Raw genomic sequence first — 14,903 nt, 5'->3', positions numbered from 1 at the left:
TAGAATTCTTTTAAAAAAAATGACAAACATTATGATTTAAAAGAAAAATATGGTGTAAATGTGTATTGTGCAATGTAAACTTTTTTTTCGTGGTTTAGGAACTCGTAATAAAAAATAGTGGTTTGGGATGGATCATTTAGCCATCGTGGCTCAGGAATTCGTGGTTTAGGGAGTAGTGGGTAAATCCTACATCCAAATGAAAGATCACGGTCTGTCATGTTATGGTATTATACGTTTGTAGAGCGCTATATCACCCAGAGGCATCTAAGCGCTATCCAAAAGCCTAAGTTCTTTACTGCCTTTTTTGGCAAAGGTGCTGGTTTTAATTTATCAGGCCTGACCAAACAGCTGCAGATAGTCCAGAATCAGGCAGCCAGACTGATTCTTTGGCAACCTAGGTGGCAACCGGCATCACCTCTGAGGAAATTGAACTGGCTCACCATCCCTCAACATTGCGTGTTTAAGACTGGTTGCTTTATTTTTAAATCCTTGCACGGTCAAAGCCCCAAATTCATAAACAACCTGATACTAAGGTACACCCCCTCTTGCAACCTGCGATCAGCTCACCGCTTGTTCCTGTCCACCCCCACGTTGAAGCGGAAACGTCAGGGAGGCTGCAGATTCACCTCTCTTGCCCCTAGACTGTGGAACTCTTGCCCATTGGAGATCCGGTCATGCACTGAACTTCTGAATTTTAGGAAGTCCCTTTTAACCTGGTTATTTGCACAAGCCTACAACTAACTTCTCTATAGCCAACGGCCAAGTCCTAATATAGCGCCATGAAACCAATTGCTGTACGTGCGCTTTACAAATCATTTTTAACATGAACATGGAGGTGTCTCTGGGAACCTCCTGCACATATGGGGAGCGGCCGCTGAGGCACACTGCGCTGCCAGGAAAGCATTGAAGGGACGTTTTACAAACTAGTCTTTGATAAGTTACCCAAAGCCACGTCTACTGCAGGAACCCTTGTGGTGACAACCTTTCTCAACGTCATTGATTTTTAGAGACATTAAATGAGATGTTTATTTGCCTTTTCTATGCAAAAGACCTAAACAACCACGAAAAGAATAGTGAATAACTTGATTTAACCCAATAGAAGAGCTCGTTGTCCACTCTGACTGCTAATGACTGGCACTACGAAACCGTATTTAAGAGTTGTGTTCACAGTGCTTTTATCGAACAGATGAATAGTCTCCCTTGGTTCGTGGGAGCAAGGCGACATCCTCTGGCGACCCCGGGATGGTCGCTGGTACTCCTTCCTCGTGCAGCATTTCTAGGTCTTCGGAGTAATCCCCAGGAAGAGCCTCTCCTCGTTGCTCCTTTCCTACTGGCGTTAAGAATGGGGTGGCCCTGTATCCCTCAGAACCTGGGCAATTAACCAAAATACTAAAACTTGGTTCTGTCGGATAGAACCATTTCTTAATATGCCATATTGAATATGAATGAAAAACGCACCAAATATCGTCAATCAAGTGATTTGAACAGTTAGATTCTTATGTCAGTTTGTAAATATGGCGGTCTATAATTATAGGACAGATGTAAATTGAATCGCTCATCATACTGTTGTACAATCCCCATGATTGTATATAATCCTTTTCTGCTCACTATCACATTTTCACCATACTCCCTTGATTCACATATCCACAAAATGTCACCTATTTGTCAGAACAATTTGTTTAACGTTTTTGTGGCCGCCATATTTACAAACTGAAATAAGAATCTAGCTGTTCAAATCACTTGCTGAACCTTATTTGGGGTCTTCTGGGTTGTCGCACACGTTCATACACAGGTCCCTCCTCTCAGGCCATGGGTTGAGCCCCACCCCTTCTGCATCAATGGGCGATGGACGAAAGGCACAGTATCCGGCCCATGCATCAATGGGCGATGGACGAAAGGCACAGTATCCGGCCCGTGCATCAATGGGCGATGGATGAAAGGCACAGTATCCTGCCGTCTATCAATGGGCGATGGATGAAAGGCACAGTATCCTGCCGTCTATCAATGGGCGATGGATGAAAGGCACAGTATCCTGCCCGTGCATCAATGGGCGATGGATGAAAGGCACAGTATCCGGCTGTGCATCAATGGGCGATGGATGAAAGGCACAGTATCCGGCCCGTGCATCAATGGGCGATGGATGAAAGGCACAGTATCCGGCTGTGCATCAATGGGCGATGGATGAAAGGCACAGTATCCGGCCCGTGCATCAATGGGCGATGGATGAAAGGCACAGTATCCGGCTGTGCATCAATGGGCGATGGATGAAAGGCACAGTATCCGGCCCGTGCATCAATGGGCGATGGATGAAAGGCACAGTATCAGGCCCGTGTATCACCAAACCTCCAACAACTCCGCCCAGGGGTCCCCCTCCCCCTCGTCTTCACTTATTGTTCAAGGAAGTTCATTCAATAATTCTCAAGAACGCTATCGAAAGTTCCAATCCATTATAGGCGAACAGGTTTGTATTCCCGTTTTTTTTTCCTCATAAGAAAGATATCGGGGGAATGACGACCGATCCTAGACCTGCGCAATCTAAACAAATATCTCAAGAAGCACTGTTTCCGAATGGTTACTCTTTCGGACATTTTAAGTTGCCTCAACAAGGGAGATTTTATGGCTTCTCTGGACATGGAAGACGCATACTTCCACATCCCAATCCACCCAAAACATGGAAAGTATCTCCGTTTCTTGGTGGCTGGCGCCCATTATCAGTTTAAAGTACTTTCATTTGGCCTCAAGTCGGCTCCAATGATTTTTACAAAGTTCTTGGCCCCGGTGGCGGCAGCAGTACGCTCATCAGGGGTCCAGGTTTTCCCATACTTGGACGACTGGCTAGTCAAAGGTCTGTTAAAATTCAAGGTAAAGAACGACATTGCACTTTGCCGCAACCTATTTGCATCTTTAGGCCTCACGGTCAACTAAAGCAAATCTCAATCGCTCCCGAGAAGGATCCTGCTTTTCCTAGGAGCCTGCCTAGACACAATACAATGCATTCTTGTCTCAAGAACGGCAACTCCGTCTACAAGCTTTGGCCATGAAAATATCAAGAAAAGTCTCAGTTCGCCTCCTCGCATCCCTTCTAGGGATGTGCTCTTCAGCCATAAATCTCATTCCTCTGGCACGTCTCAAAATGCGGCCTCTTCAGGAAGAGCTTCAACTTCAATGGCACCAAGCGACAGGCTCTTTCGAGGACACCATCCGTCACCCCGCGCATGGTAGAGTCTCTTCAATGGTGGACACAACTGCACAATCTCAAGCAAGGTCAGACGTTCTTGCAAACTCCTCCAGATTTCATTCTGACCACGGATGCGTCCATGGAAGGCTGGGGAGGTCATCTCCAGGACTTACAAGTACAAGGCAAATGGTCTCAAAAATAAAGACAATGCCACATCAACAGTCTAGATCTGAGAGCCATTTTTCTCTCTCTACAAGCGTTCCTTCCCAGAATAGCAGGGTCCTCTGTACTGATCTGAACGGACAATACCACCAGCATGTTTTATGTAAACAAGCAGGGAGGAACGAAGTCAGCTACACTGTCAAGAGGCCCAAGAGTTATGGAAATGGTTGACACTTCACAACATAACTATCAAGGCAGAACACGTCAGGGGCCTCAATACCCTAGCAGACAAACTCAGCAGGTCATCGTCGGATTGTCACGAGTGGGAATTGGACAACAGTCAGCTAAGCAAGGTGTTTTGAATTTGGGGCAAACGAGCATTGGATCTATTTGCAACCCAGCAGAACAAAAAATGCCGTTATTACACCAGCAGATTCCCTCCACAGGGATCAAGAGGGAATGCCCTGTCCATGCGATGGTCCGGGACCTATGCTTACGCCTTTCCTCTGATCCCGTTGATTCCACGAGTCCTACGCAAGATGAAGTTGGAGAGCTGCCGTCTCCTTCTAATTGTGCCCAGATGGCCTCGCCAATTTTGGTTTCAGGAGCTCATGTTCCTATCGTAAGAGCCTCCAATCAAACTCCTGCCAACTCCAACACTACTGTCACGTAACAAGGGTCAGATACTTCACCCAGACCCTCAATCACTGAAATTGCACGCAAGGCTCCTAATTTCTTAGAGTTCCAACACCTCCAAATTCCTCAAGACTGCCGAGACCTCTTGAAGAAAGCACGAGCTCAGAGCACATTGAAAACTTACCGTCTCAAATGGAAACGTTGCTGCGCCTGGTGTGCTTCAAGCTCTTTACACCCTATTGAAGCTCAAGAGGAACAGATCCTTCCTTATCTTTTGCATCTGGCTCGCTCTGGTCTTTCTTTCTCATCGATAAAAGTCCACTTAGCAGCTTTATCCAGGTTCAGGAAGGTGGTTAACTCCATCGCTCTGCTCTTCATCGCTAATAAAACAATTCATGAGAGGCCTCTTCCGGGCTTATCCTCCAGTTAAACCTTTACCACCGGAATGGGAACTCAACACGGTCTTTCACAGTTGATGAAGCACCCATTCGAACCGATCCTCAAATCCGATCTGAAGATCTGGACGTGGAAAGTCGCTCTACTTCTAGCCCTAAATTCCGCTAGAAGAGTAGGGAAGTTCAGTCCTTTGCAATTAAAGAACCCTTCTTACATTTCTCCTATGAGTATGTCACTCTTCGAACAAATCCAACTTTTATACCCAAAGTGCCTTCTCAGTTCCACCTGAATGTGCCGGGAAAGTTGCCGGTTTTCTTCCCAAATACTACAACTCCAGCGGAGAAAACATTACATTCCTTAGACATTAAGCGATGTTTAAAGTTTTATCTTCAGAGAATGAAGAACATAAGGAAGTCAGATCAATTGTTCGTGGCTTATGGCCAGACTAAATTGGGAAAAGCGGTCACTAAAGCCACAATTTCCAGATGGATAGCCTCAGCTATTTATTTCTGTCACATCAAAGCTAACCGACCACTACAAAGGACTGTACGGTCTCACTCTACAACGTCTATGGCAGCGTCTGCAGCATTGTTTGCAGGAGTGACGCTAGAGAACATTTGCCGTGCTGCAACATGGAAGAATGTTCACACATTCACCAGATATTACTGCCTGCAATCAGCAAACCAGGAGGACGCCTCAGTTGGTCAAGCGGTTTTAAGTCCCCTGTTTCCATATGAAAATATTCAGGTAACAAATGTCTGTTTCATTTTATGAGAGGTAAAGTCTACATTGGAGGTTCAGATAAAGAACTACATATCTTATAGGTTAATTGTTATGCTAATCTTCCTTTCCTGTGAAATACGTTATTAATGCTTATGACTACTGTTTTATTAGTAGATCATGTCATTTGCAATTGTTGGTTGTTTGTCATAAGTTTATGGTTGTGCATCACAATAGCGGCCACATGCATCAAGTGATTTTGGAGTCGCAAACGGTGCGATTCGGAAAAATCGGCCGTTTGCGATTCCAAAATCACTTTTTGGGATGCATTAAACAATTTCCCAAAACTTGCAATTTTTTGCCATTCCTAAAAATGCGATTGCATTTAAGGAATCGCATTTGTGCGATTCTTTAAATGCAATGCATGAATTTTTTTTAAAATACGAATTCGGAAATAGGAGGTGCAAATTAACACGAGGTTGACCCTCGTGTTAATTTGCGAAATCTTTCAAAAATGCTCAAAAAAGCATTTTTGAAAGTGTCTTGTTACACACACACATGTCCTTTGGACATGTGTGTGTGAAACTTGCACTTAAAAAAACATTTCAAGAGTGCAGGGGGGGCACCCTTGAAATGCATCAACAAATTGTGATTCGCAAAATAAAAATTGCAAAAAGGCATTGATTCCTATGGGCCTCTAGGCCCATAGGAATCAATGTAATGCCATTCCTTAATTGCGATTCGCAATTAAGGAATCGCAAATACAGAAAATTAAGAAATCCTAAAAACTTTCTTGATGCATAGGATTTTGCGATTCCTTAATTTTCGCAATATAGGAATCACAAAATCCTACAATGATGCATGTGGCCGTAAGTCTCCTACCATCCGCAACCGACTTTTGCTTGGCTCACTGCTTGCTACTCTGATTCAGGCATGTGAATCTATGAAAGATACCCCAATACTGGATAAGAAAACAAGTTACTTTCATGTAACTTCAGTTATCCAGTATTGGCATCTTTCATAGATTCACATGCACCCACCCTCCTCCCAGGAGAGTAAGTTCTCTAATTTTTGTGATACTCATTCCCACTTGTGCTAACGAAAATCTGAGGAGAACTGGCTCTGCAGAGAGGGTTCTAGAGGGTGCTATAAGCTGATTGGCTGGGACAAAGACTTTGGTTTCTTTAGCATAATGAGGTAGATAAGCTACTTCAATCTAGGCCTCAGGCCTTCTCATAGGGCCTACTACTGTAATTTACTTTTGGCACTGCTTTTTTATATACCGTGTGACTCCCACCTCGGCGATGGGGAATGATTCAGGCATGTGAATCTATGAAAGATACCAATACTGGATAACTGAAGTTACAGGTAAGTAACTTGTTTTCTTACTCAACACGAACAGTAGCGACCTGCCATGACCGCCCATGTTGAGAAATCTCGTTGCGAGGTGGTCTAGCATAGGATTTTCCTCGCTCGCCAACTTAATGTTCGCGAGCTGTACGAGAGGTAACACTCCGCTTTGAGTTTTTTGGAACCCCGCGCTCTACGTGGAGTGGGCAAAAATCCGCCTTTGAGACACCAAGATCTCATTTAAAGGGCCATTGGCACTAAATATGTTCAAATTTCATATTTGCTGGGAGCTGGCAGGAGCCGACCTTGATGCCAATGAGAGCCAGGACACTGTCTGCAGAAGAGCTTCTATGACTTGGGCGGGTTTTTGACATTTCCAGGCCGTGTATGTAAGATTCATGTACGGTTGGACTGTTGGATGCATCTACCTATAAGAGTAACGACACCAATAACTATTTATAGAGCACTTACTAATCATTTCCGTTATAGCGCTACATATCCAAGAGTAGGGTGTTGGGGCGCTTACAACTCACAAGCATAAGCCGTGAATCGTACAAGAAATATTTTGTATATGCCAAATGAGAAGTACACAATGTGGGAGTGGCCTATTTACACTGGCATTACATGTTCAGACATGGTCTGGAGAAACAGTTAAAGTGTGTATGGGGTTTACAGAAGGCAGTGTAGACTATTTGGCTGCGCAAAAGCGCTTAGGGGCTCATTACGACAGCGGTGAACCTGCCACCGGCTCCCTTCCGGTGGTGGATTCACCACCAACTTGCGGCCATTCTCCGCCTGCCAAATTATGATGGCAGGGGATTTGCTGGATGACGTGAAGTTGGTCCACCACAGGCGATCGTTCATATTGCCTGGCTGACCAGGAAAGCATACCGAGAATGGTGGCGGTGCTTAAAGGGCACCGTCTGCCAGATTAGGATGCTTCATCTCCGCCAGCCTTGAATGGCGGTTCACCCGTTATTCAAAGGGTTGCGGAGATTGACTTGGGGGACTTAGGGGGGGACTTTCCTTCTGCACTTGGGATGCCTTTCCCTGCACTATGTGGCAAGCACCGCATGGTGCCTGCCACGTAGTGCAGGGAAATGCAAACCCAGCATTTTTACCATTGCAGCGGGTGCTGCAGCCTGCAGCAAACGCCGTAATGGTAAACCTGCCCAATGCGACCACCACAGTGCGCGGTCGCATTGTAATTCCATTGGCAGGACGGCCGCCACATAGGCGGCTGGTTCCAATTCCTGTGACAATGGCAGACGGACTAAAGTCCGTCCGCCATCGTAAGCGCCCCCTAAATTTGTACTAGGCCTAGGAGAAATTTTAATTACGCTGGAGTCATTTCACTACTTGTGCACTACACGTGTTATGCTAAATTTTGTGATTACGCCAGCTTGAGTAATCTGGGGCAACACTCCAGCTGCAGGAGTGCAGGAACCATGAACTAAGAGTGAGTGACTGCCAGCTACTGCTGCTCGCGTCCGGTAGCATTTAGGGCTATATCCTAAGCGCATAATGCATTCTTTGGCCCAATTTGGATGCACAGATGTATTTTACACTAAGAAAATAGCACTAAATGCTGGATTATGCTTCACACACAACTTAACATAATTAAGAGTTATTTTGCACTAATTACACTAGCGAGAATTAAGAGTTACCCCCCACCCTTAATTTGTACTTCTCCAGTTGTTTGGAAAGCATTCTATTTAACAGTGATTTGTGCAGCCACGCGTCAGTGCATCAGCATTTTCCTATTCCTGTCAAATTATTGGGTAATTAGGAGCGCATTTGCTAATTGTGTTCTTTCCTGCACTTTTCCTTTAGGCTCCAAGGGATCTTTTTCCTTCCCGGTGTTGCATGACTTCAGGTCGTCACCAGTGGCACACGTTGTGGTGTTCACAGTCCTTCGCACCGGGGAAATCGTGGCCGATCGTGTCCGCGTGGATGTGGAGAACTCCTTCCAGAACCAGGTGAGGCCGGGAGGGGGCCCGGGTGTGGCTGCGACTGGTCCAGGCACCCAATTAACGTGCCCCCACTAGTGAATCAGATAGCTAAAAGTGGCCCATGCTTGCGAATGAGGGCGGTTTTGAACTTGCAAAGACACGCTGTGTAGGTGTTTTGCAGTGTATTGGAGACTGTCTGCATGTGTGCTTGCTGCAGCAATGTTTGTGGTAATCTCTGGTAAATGGACTGGAAAGCACGGCCAGTGGGCCAAAAAACAGCCCACACGCTGCCACAGACCCAATGGAGGCGGGAGACTCCTGATTTTAGAAGCCAAAAATGGCTTTATTTTGACTGTCTCCCCCCCCTGAAATTGCCTCTGCGTCAATAGAAGTCAATGGGGTAAATACATTCTCCCAATTTAAATTTAAAAAAATCTTCCACTTTCCTCTTAAATGTTGGCATGTCGGCTACCTGTCTCAGCAGCCCATCGGGCGCTTCTAGATTGCCCACTGGGCCAGTCCGACCCTGGAGGTTGCCATGGTCGCTGCTGCTCCTGCATTGGGAGGAGACTGATTGGCTGAGGGCCAGGGTCGGTCCTAGCCATGGGCGGTATGGGCAGCTGCCCAGGGCCTCAGGCTCAGGGGGGCCCCTCCGCCGGCCCCGCAGTTGCGGGAATAATAAATGATGATCATGGCCTGGGGAAAAGCGCTGCGCAGCCGCAGACTAGTAGTGAGCACAGCACAGTGCATTCTTCCGTCCAAATTAATATCGAGTGTGTGTCATGTGTGTGTTTATTTTGCAGTTACCAGCCAGGCCTCGTTCTCCACACTCTGTTGTGATGCACGTACCTAACCGTACCATCGGCATTTCTGTGGTGTCTGCGCAAGCCTACAAATGCAAATTCATGTTGGCTAGAGATTGAATCCTAATAGTGCTACACATGGAGTGTTACACATATCATGAGTTTGGAGGCCTTTGCAGCTCTTTGGGGCACTGTGTATAATGTCCCGTGCTGTCTGTAGTGGCAGTCTGTTCTTTGCACTTCATTTACTTAATATTCCAGAAACGCTGAGAAGCAATTTCCGGTCATACAGATTTAGTTTCACAAAAGTTACGTACATTAATGAAGGGTAATCCATCTGAAATATTTCGATAGGCAACTTTCTGAAACCTTTATATTAATTTGAGTGCAGAGTGCAGTGCATACTGCATGGCGTTTAGGTAATGCACCAGTGTCCTAGGGGGAGGGCTTTACAGATTCCAGAAATATCAAATTCTGGAATATTGTATAAACATACTCCACTTGGGTGCTCTGTACATACTTTCTTCTGGGCACTGGCCTATTTTCTGTGAATTCCAGGTTTTACTCTGATGGTGATTGCTCTTGCTGGCATCGCTCAGCAGAAGGCTTTGCAGGGTCATGAAAATAGAGAGCAGAGCTGAAGCATCTTCATTAAACATACTTTCTTGGTCTTGCTTGCATGACTGTTTGGTTGTGAATACCTAATGTGGGCTTACAAGGAACGATCGTTGCGAGAAAGCAAAAGTGTTTGGTTGGGGACGGGCGGGTCTGCTTTAGGGCAGGGGAGGAGTGGCTTGTCCACTGCTAAGGGCGCTGACTGTTTGGTCGGCCTACCGGGGCCAACCAAACCAGTCATGAGCACTCTGGCCTTTCCACATGTAGACTGCAATGCACCCTACATGGAGAAAATGCCTCCCCAGAGGCCCCTGGCTTGTCGGCATACCGACCAATCACAATACTGCCATTGCAGCCTTGTGATTGGCTTAGGGGAGGGAGGCTGCCTGCTTCCTGTTCCTGCAAGAGGCAGGAAAGCAGGAGAGCAGGTCAGGAGCAGAGACGACGTGAGACCTGGGAAGGTAAGCGTATTTTTTTTTTTTAACTACCCGCCCGCGAACCCCCACGAGACCCCCCACCCGCGCATCATGCCATCCGCGACTGGATGTTACATGCAAATTAGGGGGGCCTCACATCTTCCCTTTCGCCCGGGGCCCCAGAAGTTCTAGGACCGGCCTTGCTGAGGGCGGACAGTGGGCGGGAACAGTTGCGTAGCCTGAGATGTGGAGACGTCCATGGTGGCTCATAGTGCACCTTGCCGCCGCCACCTCGAGGCTGGAGTATGCGACAGAGGAATGTGTCACTTAGTCGCTGGACTTTTCGGTTTCTGGAAATCCAAGTTATCTCTGGTCAGGCACTTGTCAGGAAATGTATCAAGAACATTTTCTAACCAATAGCAGGACTTCAAATCAAACCTGTCCGGTCTCATTAACCTGTCCATGATCTGGCATTTCTATACAAGGGTCAGCAAGTATCGGCCATGGGCATCAAATATGGGTCACTATGGGTAGCGGCTGTTGTCCCTGGCTTCACCACTCACACTCTTGTTTGCTTCCTTAACATCCCATGGTCACAGGTAACCAGGGTTACAGGAAGCAAGGGAAGTACCAGTCTCAGAACCCTGTGTACATTCTGAGGGTTCCCCTTCTTGCACATCCTGTAACAGGACAGAGGAGGCTGAGGCCAAGAAGTGAGACACATCCTGTAACAGGAAAGGAGGCTGAGGGGCAAGAAGTGAGGCACATTTTGTAACCGGCCAGAGGAGGCTGAGGGCCAAGAAGTGAGGCACATCCTGTAACAGGACAGAGGAGGCTAAGGGGCAAGAAGTGAGGCACATCCTGTAACAGGAAAGGAGGCTGAGGGGCAAGAAGTGAGGTGCATCTTGTAACCGGACAGAGGAGGCTGAGGGCCAAGAAGTGAGGCACATCTTGTAACAAGACCGAGGAGGCTGAGGGGTAAGAAGTGAGGCACATCATGTAACACCACAGAGGAGGCTGAGGGGCAATAAGTGAGGCACATCCTGTAAAAGGGCAGGAGGCTGAGGGGTAAGAAGTGAGGCACATCCTGTAACAGGACAGAGGAGGCTGAGGGGCAAGAAGTGAGGCACATCTTGTAACAGGACAGAGGAGGCTGAGGGGCAAGAAGTGAGGCACAGCCTGTAACAGTACAGAGGAGGCTGAGGGGCAAGAACTGAGGCACATCCTGTAACAGGAAAGGAGGCTGAGGGGCAAGAAGTGAGGCACATCTTGTAACAGGACTGAGGAGGCTGAGGGGCAAGAAGTGAGGCACAGCCTGTAACAGTACAGAGGAGGCTGAGGGCCAAGAAGTGAGGCACATCCTGTAACAGGACAGAGGAGACTGAGGGGTAAGACGTGAGGCACATCCTGTAACAGGAAAGGAGGCTGAGGGGCAAGAAGTGAGGCACATCTTGTAACAGGAAAGGAGGCTGAGGGGTAAGAAGTGAGGCACATCCTGTAACAGGAAAGGAGGCTGAGGGGCAAGAAGTGAGGCACTTCCTATAACAGTACAGGGGGGGCTGAGGGGCAAGAAGTGAGACACATCCTGAAACAGGACAGAGGAGGCTGAGGGGCAAGAAGTGAGGCACATCCTGTAACAGGACAGAGGAGGCTGAGGGGCAAGAACTGAGGCACATCCTGTAACAGGACAGAGGAGGCTGAGGGGCAAGAAGTGAGGCACATCCTGTATAAGGGCAGGAGGCTGAGGGGTAAGAAGTGAGGCACATCCTGTAACAGGAAAGAGGAGGCTGAGGGGCAAGAAGTGAGGCACATCCTGTAACAGGGAGGAGGCTGAGGGGCAAGAAGTGAGGCACATCTTGTAACAGGACAGAGGAGGCTGAGGGGCAAGAAGTGAGGCACATCTTGTAACAGGACAGAGGAGGCTGAGGGGCAAGAAGTGAGGCACATCCTGTGACAGGACAGAGGAGGCTGAGGGGCAAGAAGTGAGGCACATCTTGTAACAGGACAGAGGAGGCTGAGGGGTAAGACGTGAGGCACATCTTGTAACAGGACAGAGGAGGCTGAGGGGTAAGAAGTGAGGCGCATCTTGTAACAGGACAGAGGGGGCTGAGGGGTAAGAAGTGAGGCACATCCTGTAACAGGAAAGGAGGCTGAGGGGCAAGAAGTGAGGCACATCTTGTAACAGGACTGAGGAGGCTGAGGGGCAAGAAGTGAGGCACATCTTGTAACCGGACAGAGGAGGCTGAGGGCCAAGAAGTGAGGCACATCCTGTAACAGGACAGAGGAGACTGAGGGGTAAGACGTGAGGCACATCCTGTAACAGGAAAGGAGGCTGAGGGTCAAGAAGTGAGGCACATCTTGTAACAGGAAAGGAGGCTGAGGGGTAAGAAGTGAGGCACATCGTGTAACAGGAAAGGAGGCTGAGGGGTAAGAAGTGAGACACATCTTGTAACAGGACAGAGGAGGCTGAGGGCCAAGAAGTGAGGCACATCCTGTAACAGGACAGAGGAGGATGAGGGGCAAGAAGTGAGGCACAGCCTGTAACAGGACAGAGGAGGCTGAGGGCCAAGAAGTGAGGCACATCCTGTAACAGGACAGAGGAGGCTGAGGGGTAAGAAGTGAGGCACATCCTGTAACAGGAAAGGAGGCTGAGGGGCAAGAAGTGAGGCACATCCTGTAACAGGACAGAGGAGGCTGAGGGCCAAGAAGTGAGGCACATCCTGTAACAGGACAGAGGAGGCTGAGGGGTAAGAAGTGAGGCACATCCTGTAACAGGACAGAGGAGGCTGAGGGGTAAGAAGTGAGGCACATCCTGTAACAGGACAGAGGAGGCTGAGGGCCAAGAAGTGAGGCACATCCTGTAACAGGACAGAGGAGGCAGAGGGGTAAGCAGTGAGGCACATCTTGTAACAGGACAGAGGGGGCTGAGTCCAAGAAGTGAGACACATCCTGTGACAGGACGGAGGAGGCTGAGGGGCAAGAAGTGAGGCCCATCCTGTAACAGGACAGAGGAGGCTGAGGGGCAAGAAGTGAGGCCCATCCTGTAACAGAAAAGGAGGCTGAGGGGCAAGAAGTGAGGCACATCCTGTAACAGGACAGAGGAGACTTAGGGGTAAGAAGTGAGGCACATCCTGTAACAGGAAAAGAGGCTGAGGGGTAAGAAGTGAGGCACATCTTGTAACCGGACAGAGGAGGCTGAGGGGTAAGAAGTGAGGCACACCCTGTAACAGGAAAAGAGGCTGAGGGGCAAGAGGTGAGGCACATCTTGTAACCGGACAGAGGAGGCTGAGGGGTAAGAAGTGAGGCACATCCTGTAACAGGAAAAGAGGCTGAGGGGTAAGAAGTGAGGCACATCCTGTAACAGGACAGAGGAGGCTGAGGGGTAAGAAGTGAGGCACATCTGGTAACAGGACGAAGGAGGCTGAGGGGCAAGAAGTGAGGCACATCTTGTAACAGGACAGAGGAGGCTGAGGGGTAAGAAGTGAGGCGCATCCTGTAACAGGACAGAGGAGGCTGAGGGGCAAGAAGTGAGGTACATCCTGTAACCGGACAGAGGAGGCTAAGCGGCAAGAAGTGAGGCACATCTTGTAACGGGACAGAGGAGGCTGAGGGGCAAGTAGTGAGGCACATCCTGTAACAGGACAGAGGAGGCTGAGGGCCAAGAAGTGAGGCACATCCTGTAACAGGAAAGGAGGCTGAGGGGTAAGAAGTGAGGCACATCCTGTAACAGGAAAGGAGGCTGAGGGGTAAGAAGTGAGGCACATCTTGTAACAGGACAGAGGAGGCTGAGGGGCAAGAAGTGAGGCGCATCTTGTAACAGGAAAGGAGGCTGAGGGGTAAGAAGTGAGGCACATCCTGTAACAGGAAAGGAGGCTGAGGGGCAAGAAGTGAGGCACATCCTGTAACAGGAAAGGAGGCTGAGGGGCAAGAAGTGAGGCACATCTTGTAACAGGACAGAGGAGGCTGAGGGGGCAAGAAGTGAGGCACATCCTGTAACAGGATAGAGGAGGCTGAGGGCCAAGAAGTGAGGCACATCATGTAACAGGAAAGGAGGCTGAGGGGTAAGAAGTGAGGCACATCCTGTAACAGGACAGAGGAGGCTGAGGGTTAAGAAGTGAGGCGCATCTTGTAACAGGAAAGGAGGCTGAGGGGCAAGAAGTGAGGCACATCTTGTAACAGGAAAGGAGGCTGAGGGGTAAGAAGTGAGGCACATCCTGTAACAGGAAAGGAGGCTGAGGGGCAAGAAGTGAGGCACATCCTGTAACAGGAAAGGAGGCTGCGGGGCAAGAAGTGAGGCATATCCTGTAACAGGACAGAGGCGGCTGAGGGGCAAGAAGTGAGGCACATCCTGTAACAGGAAAGGAGGCTGAGGGGCAAGCAGTGAGGCACATCCTGTAACAGGAAAGGAGGCTGAGGGGCAAGAAGTGAGGCACATCTTGTAACAGGACAGAGGAGGCTGAGGGGCAAGAAGTGAGGCACATCCTGTAACAGGAAAGGAGGCTGAGGGGCAAGAAGTGAGGCATATCCTGTAACAGGACAGAGGAGGCTGAGGGCCAAGAAGTGAGGCACATCCTGTAACAGGAAAGGAGGCTGGGGGGCAAGAAGTGAGGCACATCCTGTAACAGGAAAGGAGGCTGGGGGGGCAAGAAGTGAGGCACATCTTGTAACAGGAAAG

General features: G+C 48.7%; 1 pseudogene across 1 annotated transcript in view; it reads left to right on the top strand.

The window, feature by feature from the left end:
• The window catches only part of LOC144770899 (alpha-2-macroglobulin-like), a 198,468-nt pseudogene that overhangs the window by 111,384 nt on the left and 72,181 nt on the right, over positions 1–14,903 (top strand). Inside the window, exon 14 of the transcript XR_013599063.1 lies at positions 8,276–8,421. The product of XR_013599063.1 is annotated as an alpha-2-macroglobulin-like (transcript). The remainder of the gene's footprint in view (positions 1–8,275; positions 8,422–14,903) is intronic.

This window comes from Lissotriton helveticus, chromosome 7 (genome assembly GCF_964261635.1).
Source record: "Lissotriton helveticus chromosome 7, aLisHel1.1, whole genome shotgun sequence".
In the NCBI taxonomy this organism is placed as follows: Eukaryota; Metazoa; Chordata; class Amphibia; order Caudata; family Salamandridae; genus Lissotriton; species Lissotriton helveticus.
This window is presented reverse-complemented; position numbering and strand designations above follow the sequence as displayed.